Genomic DNA, 23,326 nt, shown 5'->3' with positions numbered 1-23,326 from the left:
AGACTGTTTGCAGACAATGCAGTGGTATGTATATTGGGAGGTCATATTTGTAGGATGTTTTGATAATATGTAGGACACTTGAAGAAGGTCAGTGCCTAGTGCGAAGTTTGGCAGCGGATCCTCAACATAAATAAGTGTGCTGTTATGCATATACGAGGCGTGTTTTTTTAAGTAAGTACCGTTTTGAAATTAAGAAAAGACGTGCTAAGATATCTCAATAATTTTATTTTTACATTAAAGCGTGTACCTTAATCTACGCACTGACGCCGTTACAATCTGATTCTTCCATGTTTACGTTGTGTACTGAGTGTTTAAGATGCCTCCGATAATCGTGAGTCCCGCCGACTGTGAAGTACGGGCTGTTATAAGATTTCTTAGTGTTAAAGGCCTAAAAGCGATCGATATTCATCGTGAGATCTGTGCAGTTTACGGAGAAAACATTATGAGTGATGGAATGGTAAGAAAGTGGGTGAGAGCATTTAAAGATGGCCGCACAAATGTGCATGATGAACAACGGAGTGGGCGTCCTTCGGTCGTTATTGAAAGTTTGGTGCAGGAAGTGGACAATAAGGTGAGAGAAAACAGACGCTTTACGGTGTCCTCCTTGCGGGATGACTTTCCTAATGTTTCCCGTGCGCACGTTGGGTACCGAAAATGTTGACGTATGTGCACAAAACCAGACGTTTAGACAGTGCATTGACTTTCCTTGAGCGGTACCACAACGACGGTGATGATTTCTTAAGCCAAATTGTTAACGGGCGATGAAACATGGGTGGCCTACGTCACACCAGAATCAAAGCAACAGTCCGTGGAAGTTGAGCAAGGGCATCGTTTTGCCGCAAGACAATGCCCATTCGCATGTGGTGAATCAGACCAAAGATCTCGTCACATCTTTACGATGGGAAACTCTAGATCATTCTCTGTACAGCCCCGATCTTGCGCCCAGTGACCACCATCTGTTCCTGCACTTGAAGAAACACCTGGGCGGTCAGCGTCTTCAAGACGATGACTAAGTCAAAACAGTGGTGATGCAGTGGTTAACAAGTCAGACGGCAGACTTCTATGAGGAGGGCATTCAAAAACTGGTAGAACGTTATGACAAGTGCCTCAATATTGACGGAAATTATGTAGAAAAGTAGATTAAGGTATAGGCTTTCATGTAAAAATAAAATTATTGAGATATCTTAACATGTCTTTTTTAATTTCAAAACGCCTCGTAAGTAGACGAAAGGGTTCGCTATCGCTCGCCTACACGATCGTACATCAATCACTGGAATTAATCACAACTGTCAAACATCTAGAATTATCTGTTTCAAGTGATTTACGTGGAACAGCCACATAAATCTAGCAGTGGAGAAGGGAGATGTCAGACAGACGTATCGCAAGAATCTGAAGAAAGCGTAATTCAGTAACGAAGATGATAACTGGGAAACCCTCGTTGGAACAGTTCTTGTGTATAGTAAGTATGTCTGAGTCCTTTTCCAACGGGAGACATAGAGAAAATTAAAATAATAGATGTGTGATTCGTTATGGGGTTGTTTAGTGAGAATGACAGTATCACAGAAATGCTCAACCACCTCCAATGGTATACGCTAAAAAGAAAAAAAAGGCAGTTTTACACCCAGAGCCATACTCTAAATGTTCTGAGAGTCCTCACTGATAATTAAAAAAAATATATTACTGCCTACAGCTTATACCTCGGGTAAGGATCAAGAGGTCAAAATTAGAGAAATTCTGGCGAATACAGATGGTAACGAGCATACTCCCCCTGTAACATTCACGCATGAGACAGGATGGATGGAAATGATTCTTGTACACCATTTATCCCTCCGCTAGGCATCCTGTGGTAACTTGAAGAGTGCAAATTTAGATCGTCAAACGGTGAAGGATTTTTTTTCTTTCTGTTTGACCTGCAAATAGTTCAGACATGCTGTCGCTGGGTATCCTGAAATGCGAGTTGTAGACATCACTGGCCTAATGTGTGTCGGATACATCAACTTATCCATTCCAATGATCAGTTTATTTTGCCTTTTAAGTATTAAGGAACCTTTTTTGAGTATGACGCCTACTCTTGGTAACTTGTGATCATCTCGTCCCTCCCAAATGAGGTTCAGTCCAACTGTACCTCGAGACGCTGACTGTGAGTAATGATATCATTGTATTTGTGTAGTTGTTTTAGTTTGCGTGTACACAGGACCCCCCAGCACTGTTAGTTCCAGCACGCCACTATTTCAAGCAATGCTCGAGAGGCCTGAGTGCTGTCTGATCCCTGCATTAATGTGCCAGGACCATCATCGATTTCTGTATAGGCTGGGAGGTTATTAATACCTAATATAAACAGTAGAAGTCCCCTGGGTACTTCCTTGTGACCTTATTGTCGTAACAACAGGTAAGCCGCGCGGTCTAGGGGGTATTGTCACGGTCCGCGCGGCTCCCCCCGTCAGAGGTTAGAGTCCTCCCTCGGGCAAGGTTGTGTGTGTTATCCTTAGCGTAAGTTAGATTAAGTAGTGCGTATGCTTACGGACCGGTGACCTCCGCAGTTTGGTCCCATAAGACCTTACCACAAATTTCCAATTTCCAACAACAGGCAATGCAAACAGTTTTCCCTAAATGCTCTATATTGAGATTTGGGGTCTTGAAATATACAATGCACTTGGGAATCCAACACTGTTTAGTTTGTGAATAAGGATGCCGTGCCAAATATAATAAATACTTTCTTACTAACCAAGATTATAAACCATTTTAATCTGTACACATTGGTCTTAATCTACACAAAGTGATTACTGTCTCGTTAGATGGAGTTTCCTGAATACGATTTGTTGCAAACTGCTTTTATCAAAAATCACCGTTTGTATCTGGAACAGGAGCTTTGTTGTAGGCAATTTGTGTAAAACCCCATGTGATTTTCTGTTAGGATTCGTCTAATATTTTCGCAGGTTTCTGAGGTAAAATGCCTGGGACCTTCTAGTTAATTGTAATGTGTAAGTACTTAGTCAAATGAGTCTTCCAGCACGAATGGTTCTGAAAGTGCAGTGACCATTAGTTTTGCCATCTCAGTATATAGACATCGTAAAAATGCAGTCACTTTGGATTCTGCTTTAAAAAAGTGAAGTCGTGTAGCGTTGCTGGCTGAGAGACCTTGAAGGGCAGGCTCAGCCTCCTAATTGGAAGGGTTTTTCCATCATTCACTCACAATGGCACCTTTCCTACACGAATGGTGAGAGTTGTGTGTTTAAGTGTATCTAATAAATGTTGGTGTGTTTAGTCTGGTGTCGTGTTTGTGACGGATGACGGTGAGAGAAGGGAAAGAGTGAAATCATATACCGGCACATAGCCTACTCCTCACGAATAGCACCAAGAGACCCTCGAGCTTAATATCCCCATTCGACAGACGGACCACTATCAACGGTGTCATATGCCCTCACTTCAAGAGACACTACGAAGAGGTTTGGAATTTGATCTACGGCGCTGGCGCAAAGCCTGGTGAGCAAGAACCTTGCACCACCACCCTTCTTCCCCTTTGCCATAAAGGCAAAGGGAAAGCAGCCAACAAGAACGAGGCGTACCCAGGATGTTATCCATCCAAGTTCTGGCCGTGCCCGACGTTGCGTAACTTCGGTGATCTGACGAGAACCCGTGTATTCAACGAGGCAAACCATTGTCTTGTTTTCTGGAGAACCGACAAGATGATATATACAAGCCACAGCGGGAGGTACATAGTTCTGTGAGTTTTGTTAATTCTATGTGTTTGTATCTTTCCCCACATTACTCTCTATAGTAAGTGACTTTCTGATTGTGTAGTGGGTATGTAATGGACTGCCAGTTGCTTTAGAGGCCCATCGTCTTGAGTAGTATCCTTGAGAGTTTATGGTGTTTACAACTCAAACAAAATGTTCAAATGTGTGTGAAATCTTATGGAACTTAACTGCTAAGGTCATCAGTCACTAAGCTTACACACTACTTAACCTAAATTATCCTAAGGACAAACACACACACCCATGCCCGAGGGAGGACTCGAACCTCCGCCGGGACCAGCCGCATAGTACAACTCAAACGGCATCGACTATAGTGTCTTGGTATGCATCTGTATGCCATGCATTTCGTCGTTTCATCAGTTCCTAGTAGTCAAATGGCTTCAAATGGCTCTGAGCACTATGGGACTTAACATCTTAGGTCATCAGTCCCCTAGAACTTAGAACTACTTAAACCTAACTAACCTAAGGACATCACACACATCCATGCCCGAGGCAGGATTCGAACCTGCGACCATAGCAGTCCCGCGGTTCCGGACTGCAGCGCTAGAACCACACGACCACCGCGGCCGGCTATACTGGTAGTCATTGTGAGACTCTTTTAAGAGGCTAACCTATCCATAGTAGTATGTAGTTCTTCTGCATTTGCATGACTATTCTGCAGTTCACATTTAACGTGCCTAGCAGAGGGTTTTCTGAATCACCTTCGAGCTATTTATCTACCGTTCCACTCTTTAACAGCGCCTGGGGAAAATGAACAGCCGCGCGGGATTAGCCGAGCGGTCATGGTACACAGCCAAACATCTTGGACTTATATACTAACTAATTTTTGGAGGGCCGATGTGCCCCATAAAAAAAAAGCCGGCACGGTAGCTCAGTGTGCTTGGTCAGAGGGTTAGCTACCCTCTGTAATAAAAAACTGAGTGAACAGATCAACAAAGAACCTGAACGGCTGTTATCGGACGTCCGCTACGAACAAATTCATCGACCAATATAGTGCAAAAATGAGAAAGAAAAAAAATCGGTCTAAGGCGCTACAGTCATGGACTGTGTGGCTGATCCCGGCGAAGGTTCGAGTCCTCCCTCGGGCATGGGTGTGTGTGTTTGTCCTTAGGATAATTTAGGTTAAGTAGTGTGTAAGCTTAGGGACTGATGACCTTAGCAGTTAAGTCCCACAAGATTTCACACACATTTGAACAATTTTTTTTTTAAATGAACACTTAAACCTTTCTGTACGAGCTCTAATTTCATTTATTTTATTATGATGACCATTTCTCCCTATCTAGCTGGAAGGCAATAAACTATTTTTACATTCAATTCGCTTATCATGTCCATGACGTTCACTCCCCTGTTACGCGATAAAAAAAAACGAGCTGCCCTTCTTTGGACTTCTTTTTATATCCATAGTCAATCCTGTCTGGTAAGAATCCCATACAGCACAACAATACTCTAGCAGGGGACGAACAAGTGCAGTGTGGGTAGTCTCTTTAGTAGGCCTGTTGCATCTTCTAAGTGTTCTCCTAATAAAACGCAGTCTTTGGTTTGCCTTCCCCGCGACATTATCTGTGGGATCGTTCCAATTCAAGTTTCTCGTAATTGTAATGCCTAGGTATTTAGTTACATTGACAGCCTTAGATTTACGTGATTTATGGTGTAACCGACATTTAACGGATTTTTCTCGTTCTCATGGTGATGACTTTCCCGTATTCACAGAGAGTTACCACTTTTCGTACCGCACAGATATTGTCTCCAAGTCATTTTGAAATTGGTTTTGATCTTCTGATAAGTTTACTAGACGGTAAATGACACCATCTTGTGTAAAAAATCTAATAGGGCTGCTCTGATTGTCTCCTAAATCGGATATATAGGGAAACGCCAGATATCACTTCCGTTTTGCGCGAAGATTTTCCGTCGACTGATATGTACTGTGACCTTTCTGTAAGGAAATCACGTATCCAGTCACACAACTGAAGCGATACTCCATAGGCACGCAATTTGATTAAAAGTCTCTTGTGAAGTACGGTGTCAAAAACCTTCCGGAAATCTAGAAACATGGAATCAGTTGGAGATCCCCGTTAATACCACTCATTACTTCGTGAGAATGAAGAGCTAGCTGTCTTTTACAAGAAAGATATTTTCTGAATCCGTACTGACTTACCTCCGAGGTAATTCATAATGTTCTAACATAGTATATGTTCCAAAATCCTACTGCAAATCGACGTCAGTGATATGTGTCTGTAATTCAACGGATTACTCCTATTTCCTTTCTTGAGTATTGGTATGAGTTATGCCGCTTTCTAGTTTTTTGGTATACGTCTTTCGTCGAGTGAGCGATTGTATATGACTGCTAAGTATGGGGCTATTGAGCCCGCCCGGCTAGCCGCTCGGTTTATCGCGCTGCTTCCTGAGCGGGAAGGCATGCTGGTCCCCGGCACGAATCCGCCCGGTGGAATTAGTGTCGAAGTCCGATGTGCCGGCCAGCCTGTGGATGGTTTTTAAGGTGGTTTTCCATCTGCCTCGGCGAATGCGGGCTGATTCCCCTTATTCTGCCTCAGTTACACTATGTCGGCGATTGCTATGCAAACACTGTCTCCACGTACGCCTACACCATAATTACTCACCGAGCGAGGTGGCGCAGTGGTTAGAGACTGGACTCGCATTCGGGAGGACGACGGTTCAATCCCGCGTCCGGCCATCCTGATTTAGGTTTTCCGTGATTTCCCTAAATCGCTCCAGGCAAATGCTGGGATGGTTCCTTTCAAAGGGCACGGCCGACTTCCTTCCCCGTCCTTCCCTAATCCGATGAGACCGATGACCTCGCTGTCTGGTCTCCTTCCCCCAAAAACCACCACCACCATAATTACTCTACCACGGAAACATTTGGGTTACACTCGTCTGGTATGAGAGGTCAAGCAAATTTTTGTCTGCTTTTTTTAAAAAAAAAAATAGATTTATTTTGCATTTGCTTTTGGTGGATTTCGATGATGCGGTAGTCAGTCTCGTTACAGCGAACATTCCGCCACTTATCACCGCATCCCTCATAATGCTCCGTACTTGCTCAGGATTATTTGTTACTAAGAGGTCAAGCATGTTTTTGCAACCATTTAGCCGGCCGGAGTGGCCGTGCGGTTCTGGGCGCTACTCTCTGGAGCCGAGCGACCGCTACGGTCGCAGGTTCGAATCCTGCCTCGGGCATGGATGTGTGTGATGTCCTTAGGTTAGTTAGGTTTAATTAGTTCTAAGGTCTAGGCAACTGATGACCTCAGAAGTTAAGTCGCATAGTGCTCAGAGCCATTTGAACCATTTTGCAACCATTTACACTTCGATTGGGCTTCTGAACTAACTGCTAAAAATTAAATTTCGGGGAAAGCATTTTAGTACAGTTTCTGACCATGTTTTATAACTACCAGCTGCTTTGAACAACTTCAATTGTATGGGGGGGGGGGGGGGGGGAAGGGGGGTACCAATTTATATTATACTCAAGTTTTTTTTAACTGTTCAGCAACTGAATCATCTGGGCCGGGGTGTCCGTAAAAGGAATCAATTATTAATATATTTCGGTTGACAAGTATAACTCTAACCATACCAACACCTCAACTTTGCTATTTATAACAACAACAAACCCGGCGCCACCAACAGTATTTAAACTATCTTTTCTGGCCCCAGTTAGATCTTTTTTTAACATTTCGGCTGAATTTATCTCCAGCTTTAGCCAGCTTTCGATACCCGTAACCATTTGAGCTTCAGTGCTTTCTATTAGCGCTTGGAGCTCTGGTTCTTTCCCGACACGGCTACGACAATATACAGTTGAACCACTGATGGTTGCTGTGTCTACCCTCTTCCTCTGCTTGTCCTGCACTCTTTGAAACTGAGGCCCTTTCTAGTCTTTCCCGACAGCCTCTAACCTTTTTAAAAGAAAAAAAAAAAAAAACGCCCACTCCACACTACTCGTGTAGATACTACATGTGTGTAGTAGACTCCTGACAGACTTAAGCTGAACCCGAAACCCCACCACGCTATGGCATAAGTCGAAAAATCTGCAATCTACGTGGTCACAGAATCGTCTAAGCCTCCAATTCAGTCTTTGACTCAACTCTGAACCAAAGGTCCGCAATTGTTCGTGTCGACGTTACTACAGATGGTGAGCTCTGCCTTCATCTCACAAGCAAGTCTTGCACTCTTTACCACTTCAGATAGCCGCCTGAAAACAGACAGAATCTCTTCTACATCTACATCCATACTCCGCAAGCCACCTGACGGTGTGTGGCGGAGGGTACCCTGAGTACCTCTAACGGTTCTCCCTTCTATTCCAGTCTCGTATTGTTCGTGGAAAGAAGGATTGTCGGTATGCCTCTGTGTGGGCTCTAATCTCTCTGATTTTATCCTCATGGTCTCTTCGCGAGATATACGTAGGAGGGAGCAATATACTGCTTGACTCTTCGGTGAAGGTATGTTCTCGAAACTTTGACAAAAGCCCGTACCGAGCTACTGAGCGTCTCTCCTGCAGAGTCTTCCACTGGAGTTTATCTATCATCTCCGTAACGCTTTCGCGATTACTAAATGATCCTGTAACGAAGCACGCTGCTCTCCGTTGGATCTTTTCTATCTCTTCTATCAACCCTATCTGGTACGGATCCCACACCGGTGAGCAGTATTCAAGCAGTGGGCGAACAAGTGTACTGTAACCTACTTCCTTTGTTTTCGGATTGCATTTCCTTAGGATTCTTCCAATGAATCTCAGTCTGGCATCTGCTTTACCGACGATCAACATTATATGATCATTCCATTTTAAATCACTCCTAATGCGTACTCCCAGATAATTTATGGTATTAACTGCTTCCAGTTGCTGACCTGCTATTTTGTAGCTAAATGATAAAGGATCTATCTTTCTGTGTATTCGCAGCACATTACACTTGTCTACATTGAGATTCAATTGCCATTCCCTGCACCATGCGTCAATTCGCTGCAGATCCTCCTGCATTTCAGTACAATTTTCCATTGTTACAACCTCTCGATACACCACAGCATCATCCGCAGAAAGCCTCAGTGAACTTCCGATGTCATCCACAAGGTCATTTATGTATATTGTGAATAGCAACGGTCCTATGACACTCCCCTGCGGCACACCTGAAATCACTCTTACTTCGGAAGACTTCTCTCCATTGAGAATGACATGCTGCGTCCTGTTATCTAGGAACTCCTCAATCCAATCACACAATTGGTCTGATAGTCCATATGCTCTTACTTTGTTCATTAAACGACTGTGGGGAACTGTATCGAACGCCTTGCGGAAGTCAAGAAACACGGCATCTACCTGTGAACCCGTATCTATGGCCCTCTGAGTCTCGTGGACGAATAGCGCGAGCTGGGTTTCACATGACCGTCTTTTTCGAAACCCATGCTGATTCCCACAGAGTAGATTTCTAGTCTCCAGAAAAGTCATTATACTCGAACACAATACGTGTTCCAAGATTCTACAACTGATCGACGTTAGAGATATAGGTCTATAGTTCTGCATATCTGCTCGACGTCCCTTCTTGAAAACGGGGATGACCTGTGCCCTTTTCCAATCATTTGGAACGCTACGCTCTTCTAGAGACCTACGGTACACCGCTGCAAGAAGGGGGGCAAGTTCCTTCGCGTACTCTGTGTAAAATTGAACTGGTATCCCATCAGGTCCAGAGGCCTTTCCTCTTTTGACCGATTTTAATTGTTTCTCTATCCCTCTGTCGTCTATTTCGATATCTACCATTTTGTCATCTGTGCGACAATCTAGAGAAGGAACTACAGTGCAATCTTCCTCTGTGAAACAACTTTGGAAAAAGACATTTAGTATTTCGGCCTTTAGTCTGTCATCCTCTGTTTCAGTACCATTTTGGTCACAGAGTGTCTGGACATTTTGTTTTGATCCACCTACCGCTTTGACATAAGACCAAAATTTCTTAGGATTTTCTGCCAAGTCAGTACATAGAACTTTACTTTCGAATTCATTGAACGCCTCTCGCATAGCCCTCGTTTGCTGTGAAATTCCCTTTGCTTCCGCAGCAGTTTTCTAACTCGGTTGTCGTACCACGGTGGCTCTTTTCCATCTCTTACGATCTTGCTTGGCACATACTCATCTAACGCATTATGTACGACGGTTTTGAACTTTGTCCACTGATCCTCAACACTATCTGTACTTGAGACAAAACTTTTGTGTTGAGCCAACAGGTACTCTGAAATCTGCTTTTTGTCACTTTTTCTAAACAGAAAAATCTTCCTACCCTTTTTAATATTCCTATTTACGGCTGAAATCATCGATGCCGTAACCGCTTTATGATCGCTGATTCCCTGTTCTGCGTTAACTTTTTCAAATAGTTCGGGTCTGTTTGTCACCAGAAGGTCTAATATGTTATCGCCACGAGTCGGTTCTCTGTTTAACTGCTCAAGGTAGTTTTCAGATAAAGCACTTTAAAAAATTTCACTGGATTCTTTGTCCCTGCCACCCGTTATGAAGTTTGAGTCTCCCAGTCTATATCCGGCAAATTAAAATCTCCACCCAGAACTATAACATGGTGGGGAAATCTACTCGAAATATTTTCCAAATTATCCTTCAGGTGCTCAGCCACAACAGCTGCTGAGCCAGGGGGCCTATAGAGACATCCAATTACCATGTCTGAGCCTGCTTTAACCGTGACCTTCACCCAAATCATTTCACATTTCGGATCTCCCTCAATTTCCTTCGATACTATTGCACTTCTTATCGCTATAAACACGCCTCCCCCTTCACTGTCCAGCCTGTCTCTGCGGTATACATTCCAATCTGAGTTTAGGATTTCATTACTATTTACATCTGGTTTCAGCCAACTTTCTGTCCCTAGTACTATATGGGCGTTGTGACCGTTTATTAATGAGAGCAGTTCTGGGACCTTTCTGTAGACGCTCCTGCAGTTTACTATTAGCTCATTAATATTGTTATTCCCTGTTGCATTTTGCCTACTCCTACCTTGCTGCGTCTCAGGAGGCGTCTTGTCGGGCCTAGGGAGGGGATTCTCTAACCTAAAAAACCCCCATGTGCACTCCACACGTACTCCGCTACCCTTGTAGCCGCTTCCGGCGTGTAGTGCACGCCTGACCTATTCAGGGGGACCCTAAATTTCTCCACCCGATAGCGGAGGTCGAGAAATTTGCACCCCAGATCTCCGCAGAATCGTCTGAGCCTCTGGTTTAAGCCTTCCACTCGGCTCCAAACCAGAGGACCGCGATCGGTTCTGGGAACGATACTACAAATAGTTAGCTCTGATTTCACCCCGCGAGCGAGGCTTTCCGCCTTCGCCAATTCCGCCAACCGCCTGTACGAACGGAGGATGACCTCTGAACCCAGACGGCAGGAGTCATTGGTGCCGACATGAGCAACAATTTGCAGTCGGGTGCACCCAGTGCTCTCTATCGCCGCCGGCAGAGCCTCCTCCACATCTCGGATGAGACCCCCTGGCAAGCAGACAGAGTGAACACTGGCCTCCTTCCCCGACCTTCCCGCTATTTCCCTAAGGGGCTCCATCACCCGCCTAACGTTGGAGCTCCCAATAACTAATAAACCCCTCCCCCCGTGTGCCTGCTCGGGCCTTGCTGAAGGAGCAGCCACATGTCCACTCACAGGCAGAGCGGGCGATGCCACACGGCCAGCCTCCACATTGACCCTCCGCCTCGTGCGCCGCGAACGCCGCTGAACCCGCCACTCCCCTTGGGGAGAGGGTGGCCCAACCGCGCCCAGTACACGCGAAGATGTCTCGACAGCAGGGACAGTGGGTGAAGCATGTAACACCTGGGGTGTACCTTGCGACGCACCAGACTCCCCACTGCCGCTACACTCCGAGGCAGCAGCCTGAAGACGGCTGACCGCGGCCATCAACACGCTCAGCTGTTCGCGAACAGTGGCCAGCTCCTCCTGCGTCCGTACACAGCAGTCACACATCCTATCCATCCTAAGGAATCAATTTACTGAAGAGTGTTAATCAACCTTTAACTAGACTGCTAATTCACTAAAGGCGACTGTTTATTAACTAAACTGTGGTTGTTAGGCACTTCTTGTAGAAAACAATGAAAATAGCACTACCTGACTCTGGACTGTATTGAAAACAAACACTAGCACTACTGGCACTATGGCTGACTAAAGGGACTCTCTCTGACTGTATTCAAAACAAACACGAAATCTATGGAACACTATTAATAGCACCCGACAATTAAAGCTTCCTAAAAGCAAATACACACGGAAGAAGAAGTGACAAGTAAGAAAAATACAGTTAATACTTAAATTAAGGTAGCTCGCTGCACAGCAGACGTGAAGCAGACGGCAGTTACGACGATCAAAAGCGACACACATCATTAGTATCGACATGAGCCAACACCTGCAGTTGGCTGCACTCTGTGCTCTTCGTGGCACCTGCAAGCACTCGTTCCACATCTGAATGGACACCTCCCAGTATCCACACAGAGTGCTCACTGGATTTCTTCCCCTCCTTAGCAGCCACATATCTAAGAGGACACATTATGCGTCTGACATTGGAGCTCTCAGTAACTAGTAATGCCACCCTCTGTGGCTGCCCAGATCCTGTGGGCCAGAGACTTCCTCTGGAATGGGTACTCAAATGCATCTGGTTCAGGGTCTTTCTTTACAGGTGTACTGCTGATAATGTTACACATTTTGTTTACAGGTTTACTGTAGACGGTGTTACGTATTTTGTGTTTTAACTGAGGAATTTTTCCAAAATGGTTCAAATGACTCTAAGCACTATGAGACTTAGCATCTGAGGTCATCAGTCCCCTAGACTTAGAACTACTTAAACCTAACTAACCTAAGGACATCACACACATCCATGCCCGAGGCAGGATTCGAACCTGCGACTGTAGCAGCCACGTGGTTCCAGACTGAAGTGCCTAGAACCACTCAGCCACAGCGGCCAGCAGGTATTTTTCGCTCATGTTTCAAGTGATGTTAGTGATATTCTTGAACGTGTTTTCAGACAGAAGTATTCTGTGATTTTTATGATGTATTGATCTACCACATGTCAGACGGTATGGTCTTCCTGTAAAAGCTTCTTCCTGGTGTTAACTGGTACAGCTGTCTCAACAGTCAAGATTTTGATAGAAATTAATCACGACAGAGTTGAAGAGAAATTTTCTTCTGCAAGATAAAGTAGTACAAGCGATACTAGAGTGACTGACAGGGACAGGAGGTCCTTAAAGAGGGTTATCATTTCAGATAAGAAGACTGCTGCCACAAAAGTGACTGTGGGACTTAATAAGTGTGTATAGAACATGATTTCAATTAAAACAGTGCAATGGAAACTGTTAAGGCAAATCATCCATGGAAAAGATTCTTCTGGCCAACATCTTGCAAACATAATGAATGCAAAGAAAAGAATTCAATGTTGCAAGGGACATTAAACGTTACTTCTAATGAAAATAAGCAATGTAATTGGATGAGACTGTACTGTTCCCTGCCATAGGATGTTTTTACAGGCAGAGGGGCCCAAACTCACAGCTTTACTTCCACCAGTACCTCATCTCATACATTCCAAATTTCATATAATTTCTCCTTTGGAACTAGTGGGATTATCACTCCTGGAAGAAAGGATATTGCAGAGATATAGCTTTGTCATAGCCTAGTGGGTGACTCCAGAAAAAAGTTTTCACTATGCAGTGGACTGTGTTGATACACAACTTCCCCATCAAGTTTCACTGAAGAACTTCTGCATAATTTGGGAGGTAGGGGATGAGGTATGGGCAGAAGTAAAGCTGTGAGGATTGCTTGTGAGTCATGCATGGGTAGCTTAGTTGGTAGACCACCTGCTTGCAAAAGGCAAAGGTCCTGGGTTTGTGTCTCAGTCCAGCACATAGTTTTAATCTGCCAGTAAGTGTCATATTAGTGCACACTTCACTGCAGAGAAAAAATTGATTCTGAAAAAAGCCCCCAGGCCATGGCTAAGCCATGTCTCTTCAATATCCTTTCTTCCATGAGTGCTAGTCCTGCAAGATTCACAGGAGAACTGTGGAGCTTGGAAGGCAGGATATGAAGTACTGTGGAAGTAAAGCTGTGAGTATGGATTGTGAGTCATTCTTGGATAGCTCAGTTGGTAGAGAACTTGCCCACAAAAGGCTAAACTCCTGGGCTCAAGTCCTGGTCTAGCATACAGTTTTAATCTGCCAGGAAGTTTCATATCAGCCTACGGTCCACTGTGGAGTGAAAAATTCACTCAGGATACAAGCATTGTTTTGAAGCCAAGCAAAGAAGCATCAACAGAGAAAATAGTAAATGATGTTTTTGTGAAAATTACTAAGTGGCTTAGCACAATTTGGCTCCCTTTAATCTTTGAAAATCACAGCTTACCTAGTTTTGTACCAACGAAAGTATCCCATCTGCTTTTACCTAGTACATCAACAAGAAATAATAGAGTAGAAAGTTTTAAGTTCTTAGGTGTGCATATTAATGAAAATTTAAACTGGAGAATTATATAGCATAGCTTCTAAAAGTTTAGGGTGAGCCACTTTTGCCATAAGAATAATTGCCAACTTTTGGAGACATAGAATTCAGTAAATTAAATTATTTTGCATATTTTCATTCACGGATGTCTTACAGACTGATATCCTCACTTAGGTAAAAATATTCATTGCACAGATTTTGTGTGGCATTCACACACCTACATCTTGTAGGCATTTGTTCTATTGGCACATTCCACACCATACCATTTATGACAAATATGATCTGTGCAACAAGTAACTAACTAACTGAACCCAGGACCACAGTGTACTGCAGGTTGGTGAATAATATGTAGACAACAATGTTTCATTATTGTATTACTTCTTAAGCATTCTTAAGATGTAACACCATGCACTAATTTTGTGTTTAGTGTTTCTACATAACTTGCCCATTGTAAATAACTGTCTATCCATACTCATAATGATTTTTTGTGGGAGGCCTTCTGAAACCTAAAATTTCCAAATTCCCTTACTATGCCAGATTCTTCTTTGCTTCTTAAGTGGCTGAAGCTCATTCACACTTCTGTTTGCCATTAACTACGAAACAGTTATGACAAAACCATTTTCCTACCTCTTCTGCTATTACTACTATTTTCTACTGTAGGTTGGGTACATTTTGTTACTTAATAAAAATAATGGTGCTGTATACAAAATACACAGCATTTTCTGCATATAACTGTAGCAGTAAATCATTTAAAACTACTGATAACAACAAAGAGCCTAGAGGTACCTTATTTAACTTTTCTGATTGTTGAGACTGAAGTTCTGCCATCATGACAAACTTATACTCTCTGATACCTGTCCAACAGATAGGAGTTGAACTAGACATTGGTCATAAACAGGATACCATAGCAATATAATTTACTCAGCAAAAGGTTTAGAAACAGCTCACAGTTTGATTCATCACTGTGTATGAGACTAAGGTTCACTTTCTAAAAACAAAGACTGTGGTTTCAGTAGGTTTGATTTTTCTAATGACATGCTGGGCACTGGACAGTATTTTACTTTTATTCAGCAAATCTGATAGTCCTTCATATATTATTCTTATGATATTTTTTGAGAATCTGGATAATAATAACACTGGTCTGTAATTGCTTACATCATATCCGCCATCATTTTGAAGGAAAAATAAAAAAATAAGGCTTTTGCTATCAACTGCAAAAACTCTATACAACATTTTGTTTTTCAGTCTGCTAATGCAACTAGTGTCTTTAACTTCTGATGGTGTTCCTCAATGTGGAGAAATAGGGTTCCTTCATTATAGGTACTTAAGAGTTTGAAATGTTATAGTTGGGTTCATTCAAATACACTTCACTACATGGGTGTACAGTTTTGAATGATACAAGTAGGCATAATTCACTTGAAACATGTACTCTCTGTTCCTCTGTAAAACTGGAATGATGTATTTCACTGTGCAGCTCTCCTTACATTGCAGTTTTCATTGTAGGTATTCTGTGGACATTTCTGTCTGGCTTTAACAAACACTTAAACACACTATGGCACTCAATTGGCCAGCTAAACACCAAGTCTTAATCTCATAGAAAATGTTTGATGCTAATAATGAGTAGACTAAAGGTACTTTCAGAAATTTTTCGTAGAGAACAACAGAATAGGTTTCAGATCAGAAAATCTTGCTTACAAGTGTTTCTCCAGTCTACCAAATTGTTGAAAAACATAGGGGCTACAGCTATCCCAGTGCATACCCTCTTTCAAGTATGATAATCCTTTGATAAAGTTAACAGAGTTACATTATGGTAAATTTTAGGAAATAATGGTGTACTTCAGCATCTAATGCGTATTATTCAAATTACATACAAACACAACAAAATCAAAGTACAAAATGGAATGCCATTTGCATGAACCTTCTCTCAAAGAGTGAGATAATAGTGTCCTTTACCACACATTCTCAGGTACATGTATAAAAACAGATGTATGAATCAATGGCAGCTCATGCCCATTTTCTTTGGTGGAGCCCAGATAAAAAGGCAATAAACTCCATAAAGAAACCATTTGTAACTGTTGTTATATAACATTCATGTACATCATTTATGTTAGAGGAAAGGAACCTTTCAACAGGTTTCTTTCCCATGATGTACCTCAGTGTAATGACAAACTGACTTTTGCATGTAATATGTGTTATTCCAGCCGCCTGCACAGAAAGAAAAGTGGCAGCATTAATGTCTTTAATCAGTTCGTCAATGTAAACGTGATACATACAGACTGAAAGTTCATTTTGTATAATTTGTTACACATATTTACAAGTATAAGTATTACAGCCATCTAATTCATCAACTAACACACTGTCAACATTTTCATGAAGAGATAATAAATCTAAGAAATTACCACAGTTGGCTGAACCCTTAGTGCTAACTCATAAGTTGTATGAAACATTAAGCACTCAACTACTTGTTTAATATGTGTGTCCTTTGTAACTAATTAATCATGTTTCTGAATTGACATTTTATACACTAAATCAATCTGAGAAGCACTGTTAAAGGTGCCAAACATTTTATATTTACAAGCATCCTCTAAATGTAGTGCACTTTCCTCATGTGTGTTAATGTGTTCTCTTAAATATGAGGGCTGTTCAGAAAGTAAGGTCCAATCAGTTGTGAAGTGAAAAACAAATGAAAATCAAAATTTTTTTTATTCCCAACAGTTAGCCACACCTTCCAGTACCTCTCTAAATAGTTGCTACTCCAACTTAGACATTTGTCGTGGTGTTGTACAAACTTTCCGGTACCCTCATCACAGAAAGTAGCTGCCAGTGCTTTCCACCAATTCTCTACACTGGCCTGCCTTTCATTGTTTTTGCCAAAATGTTGTCTTCATAACTAGTGGTTCACATGAACAGAGATGACAATGGAGGGAGCCAATTAAGGGCTGTATTGTGGGTGATGAAACACTTCTCATCGAAAACGCTTCATTGCCCCTGCAGAATGCGGCTGAAAATTGTCTTGAAAAAAGAAATTCATGACATCTATGTAATGTGGGTTGCATAGCTTCAGGTGAAATCTCTCACGAGATCCACATACTTGGCAGGAGACACTGTTGTCTTAGGCATTTCTACTTGATCATTTTGCACTCTGGACAGATAAGGGTGACATGAAGCAAATGACAGGTACACTAAAGACACTGCCCAACACATATGTGCAAAGTTGCGTTGGATTGTCACAGTGGTTTCCATTTCATGCCTAATCGGACCTTACTTTATGAATACACCTCATACTTTAAACCCTTACAGCTGATTGTTGTCCACAATCTTTCACCATCAAATAACATGCTATAGAAACAAACTTTTGTTTCTCTTCACTCACTGTTAAGTGCAACTATGTACTGCAGAAAGTTATTTTCTTCTTTCCGTCAGGTTGAGACATTATGAATCCTTCTGGATGATTTGGGAATGACTGCTTAGTTTCTAGCTTCTCTTTCATATACAGAAAATTGTAGAATTTTGTAGCAAGCAATCCACTTTATTGATTTTAAAATCACTGTAAGAATTCTTGAGTTTCAACCAAAAAGCTCCAGAGTACAAAACACTACTGAGAGATGGCCACATATACTGTTTGCGACATTTTGTGTTGGCCTATAGGATGGTGCGTTAAGTGATGTAGACGAAAATTTGGGTTACAGGCTTAAGCCAATTGGCCCCAGACACTGTGTATAGGTGTAGATGGGTCGAAAGTGGTAAAGTGATAGACAACAGAGCTCGTTCAGGTGCAGGGAATGAGGGGTATGCATGAGCCAGTCCATCCAGTGGACCATCCAAAGTAGCTCCAAGCTGTGCTATGGACAGGGGTGAGGTGGAGGAAGGGAAACAACTTGGTCACGTCACTACACCTGTAGTTTGCTGAGCTGAGGGTATGGAGGCAGTATGGGCCACGAAGTGCTGGCCCTCGGCTGAATAGGGTGGGGAAAGGAGAAGAGGTCCATCACTGTGGAACGATGGGTTGAGAGGAGGGGTGATGGAGAGTAGCAGCTAGATTTGGCCCCACTATTGGCAGCTTAGAGAAACATTGTGTGTTTCTGTAATGGAACTATGGAAACTGCATCTGATTACTGATAGTTACCCATACTATGCCAAAATCATTTCATACTACTACACCAAAATCATGTCATACTCAAACTATTTCATATAAAACTGAAACAAAATATGCAGAATGAAATTATATCACAAAATTCTGGTGGGGCCAGGCCCCTATGACTAAACTACTGGATTGATTTCAAGCAAACTTGTTACATATACTGCTTAATGTCTGAAAAGAAGTACTGTGGGGGTAAGAACCAGCTATCTGCCCTTGCAGTGGGGGTGGCATAGGGTGCAGCCATAGAAAGAGGAGGGAGAAGGAGACGGGCAGTGAAAGGGGTGAGGAGGAGATAGACAGACAGAGAGAGGGGGAGGAGGAGATGAACAGACAGAGGGGAAAGAGGAGATGAACTGAGAGAGGGATGGGAGGAGATGGACAGAGAGTGGGAGAACAGGGGTAGAGAGGCAGGGAGGAGAGACGTACAGATAGAGGAGGTAGGAGGATATTGACAGAGAGAGGTGGGAGGAGGAGGAGGACGAGGAGCGGGAGGAGGAGGAAGTGTGTGCAATACATGTGGTATACATGTGTGCAGGCAAAACCGATGGTAAAAAGCTAGTTTAATCCCCTGATATTCTGATGCGATGTACTAACATTATTTTTCACTGTGCTTTTTTGGGAATCTTGTGACATATTAACATTATTTTTCACTGTACTTTTATGAGAATCGTGTGATATATTAATATCTCTAGTACCTACCTATCTGAGCTTCTGATTAAGCTTAATTTCATTCTATTTTGAATCATTGGACACTGAGCCTAAAAAAGAAGAACTTCCATAAGTTTCAGTGCCCCCCCCCCCCCCTAAAGATTTGTTATCATCCCAGCCAATTTACCCTCCCCTTTGCAACTGAGATCCAGGCCATGTCTTGTGAAGTCTCACCTACAAATACCATCAACAGGAACCAAACCTATGCCTGACAAGGTAGCCACCCAAAACAGCTGATCTAACTCCATATTGACCCTCCTGACAGAGCTGTTCAATTTTGGCCGATCATACTGCATGAAAGCAGGAACTGAACCAACATTTGTATGGTTTGTTGCAGATGCTATCATTAACAGGACACAGAATATTGTATCCCTGATCCCTATCAATACTGTTTTCTGCTCCTCCCACTACCACAACATGATCAAGCTTTGTAAAAACCTTGCACAATGATCCTACATCCTCTATCACTTGGCTAGGACATTAATTAGACTTGAAAAACTTGTGACCTGGAACCTGTTACCTAATTTTTCTTCAAGATCTGGCTCACACACGTTCAGTCCTTAGATCCAAAGTGAAATTGTCCTCAAGAATGTGGAAAAAGTAATAAATTTGAAACATATTTTCATTTTAAAGTTAAAAACAAACTTCTAAATTCGTCACAGATTTTTAAATTTATATTCACAAAATGTTTGCATGAAATCATTACAATTTTGGCTGTTAAAACATTATTTATTGCAATAAATAATGTTTTAACAGCCAGAAACAGGAATGATTTCATTTAAAAATTTCACAAATGCTGTGGACCAGTTATCACGAGACTTCTATATTCACTAAAGTACAGAAGAAAATTCTTATGCTATTGAAGCCATATATCATCAAACAAGTACAGAAGTGGAATTTTATGAAAACTTATGTTATTTGATATTAATAACAGTATACATGTTAACTAGTTCTAGTAAGAACTTCAGTTATATAGGAAAGTTAACCAACAACAAATCCTTTAGGCTCCTTTACAATTTCATTTTATTGGTGACTAAACATTTTATAACTGCTGAAAAGTTATTGGAAATGAGTGTTACTGATTAATGGACCTTTCTGGGTCAAAGTGTGTGAACATAAATCTTTAGGCAGCTTATTCTAATTTCTTTTATTGATTTCATGAACTGAGCTGTTTGTTCGAAATTCCTTGTAGAGGTCTCTGCAAGACATTCTTAAATTCAAACCATGAATAATTCATATTACATGCTTTTGGAGTCAGAGAACTTCAACTTGGCTTGATGAGTTGCATCAAAATATGACCCTGTATGAGATTATAGAGTGAAAATAAGTCATGTATGTCTTTTTTTTTTTTTAATTTTGTATCACTTATGTCTAACAACATTCCTGTAACAAATAAAGATTTGTTCAGATGTTTCAGCAATTCTGTGTCTTCCTCTCAGCTGAAATTAGTATGAAATTGTAAACCCAAAATTAGATCTGTATAGCAAAAACATACAATTTCAAGTCACTGACACAATGTACAGCGGACTTGTGAAAACACAAAAATGCATTTACAGTTTTTAAAATGTCATTAATATAATATATTGTACTGAACACATAACTGATACACAACTGATATTTTTTAAATAACAAACTATAAAATCCTAAGTATGTGTTTCCTTCGGCTCATATTTTCAGATCATCCTTCATAAACTCTTCAGCTGAATAGTAAAATTTCTACACCTGTTTGCCTTATAAGATTTTTCACTGTTTCTAAATTAATGCTCAGCAATTTTTTTTTTTTCCTTTTACTTCCTTTTAAATTTTTGTGCCCATATACTGTGGAGTTTGAGCATAATGTTTTAAATGGTGAGCTGGCAGTCTAAAATTATTTTGATTCCTGGTTTGGAGTGACGTTGAGATTTATTTGCTCCATACAAATCAGACTTTTTTTGTACGAAGATAATCAGTTCATAGTTTTGCAGTGAGGGAACACTTTATATACTTGTATTTTTCCAGAGTGGGTCACATTATTTTCTTCACTTTACATTTTGTATATTTCTAATGATACTTTTTCAACAAACCAACACAGTTTTTTGCCTTGTTACACAGTTTTCTTATTAATGTTTTATTATTAATGCTAGTGCACAACCTAGGTTTCGGGTTATAAGCCCATTTTCACAGTCATTACTGATTCCCAAAGATGATAATGCACAGATAAACATGATAGCAATCAAAGATAATCATCTCAACTTTTTAAGATATTGGTCCATAGCTGAATGTACAATTATGTCAATGACATAATTGTAACTTTTTAAGATATCGTTCCATAGCTTAATGTACAATTACACCAATGACATAATTGTATATTAAGCTATGGATAGTTATCTTTGCCTTGCCATCCTGTTTATCTGTGCATTAATATCTTTGGGAATCAGTAATGTACTTGAAAATGGGCTTATAACCCAAAACCTATGCTGTGCAGCAACATTAATAATAAAATTGTGAAGCAAGGGGAAAAACAGTGTTTGTTTAGTTTATTTACTGTGTTTCACCAAGAAACCACAGTTGACTCAATTAAGATACTTTTTTAAGTTTAAATATTCAAGAAATATGCTCCAAGCTGCCCCAAAATATAAGTCCGTACTCCATTACCGATTTGAGGTAGCTGTGATAGACTACTTTCCTTATACACATGCTGTCCTTTCCTTTCAAGGACTGATTGTGATATGGTTGTATTGCAGACATACTCAGCTGGAAAAATTTGTTGCAAAAGTACCTTTCTGGTAAGCAGTACAAACTTTTTTTGTTGTGGAGGAGGGCTTAGCATTCTGGACACGTTGCCATGTATTTTCAGAGGGGGAGGGGGGGGGGGGGGGGGAAGGAACTGAAAGGAAAGCACCACTTTGGGTCTTACAGTTCCAATGCATTTTCACTTGCTCTTGATTGTTGAAACAGTTATTACTAGCCCAGATTCTCATTGTAGCCCAGTTTTGTCATGTAAGTCATTTACCTAATTTTCCTCCAAGCTATGTGCTGGAATATGGCTCTCATCAGAATATCAATTAATTGACTCTCAAACCCAAAGAAAGCTATGAATGATGCCCCATTTTCTGTTTCTTCTCTCATAAAATTATAAAAATTAGTTGACAAAATAAGTGGATGTTTATGTAAACAAGCAGATGTTTATCGAATGCTCCATTCAGGAATTCCACACTGGAAATTATTTTTGCCATATAATTCTTTGTGATGTATTTTAAGAGTGCAGATGTATTCTCTGTTCCATTATGGTGTGTAGTCAGCATGCTAATCACTTGTGAAGAGAATCTGCAGGAATGTACACTCAAGCACTCACCCAAGTCTGAAGCATTAGTGGTTAAGTATTGTATCTTGACAAGCAATTTACAACACTGAAATGACAAAGAACAGTTATTATTGTTACATCATAGTGTAGCACACAAGACTGCAATTATTATAAAACTCAAACTTTTAGCACAGCTGTTAAGCAGGGATGCAATATGGGCAGTATGGGCAGTTCAACACCTTCCATATGAAGATAGTATCAAACTTCATGTTACCTATAATTTCCACATCTTCTTCACATGACACCACAGCATGCAGCTCACTAATCCAATATGAACTCAGTAACACAATAGTGTCCTTCATCAGTCCATGGTAATGCAGTATGGTGTCTGATAGAGGCAGCCTAGATGTGATAGTAATACTAAAGAAGTCATAATCCAACTTTTAGTGGCTTTCCAGACTAATAGTACAGTGTCAGTGATGTAGTTAGTTAGTTCTAGGTTCCATCCATCATGTAGGCCTATGTAATACATCATGTTGATAAAATATGATGGATACCATCCATGCACACTTTTCATTTATTTATGCATCTAAAGACATATCTTCCAGAAACTTTATGCTTTTCTGATATGTGTTTCACAATGTGTCACTGTTTTCTGTAAGACACAATTTGATAACAACACAAATGACAATGTTGGTAATTGCATAAGAAGATGGAAGAAAACAGTTTTAGTATTTATTATTATAGGAATAATGCAGAGACATGTTATTAATAACATTTTCTTTGGGATAGAATGTATTGTTTTTAATTTTCTGGAAAATTACAATGGTCCTAATAAACAGTTCAAAGTAATTTCAGCATATTATTGTTTAGAATGTTGAGTGGAACTCAGTACATAATTTACTTGTGTGAAATTCAAGACTAGTTTGTGTGTTATGTGCATGAATTTCTTAGTGAATTATTTTAAAATTTCATCACTT

The 23,326-nt window shown here is 41.1% G+C and overlaps 1 protein-coding gene across 1 annotated transcript in view; it reads left to right on the top strand.

Annotated features, from left to right (window-relative positions):
- The window catches only part of LOC126470137 (phosphonopyruvate decarboxylase-like), a 109,247-nt gene that overhangs the window by 52,022 nt on the left and 33,899 nt on the right, over nt 1–23,326 (top strand). The window lies entirely within an intron of this gene.

Source organism: Schistocerca serialis, chromosome 3, assembly GCF_023864345.2.
Source record: "Schistocerca serialis cubense isolate TAMUIC-IGC-003099 chromosome 3, iqSchSeri2.2, whole genome shotgun sequence".
Taxonomy (NCBI): domain Eukaryota; kingdom Metazoa; phylum Arthropoda; class Insecta; order Orthoptera; family Acrididae; genus Schistocerca; species Schistocerca serialis.
The sequence above is the reverse complement of the archived record's forward strand: the minus strand, read 5'-3'. Positions and strand labels throughout refer to the sequence as shown.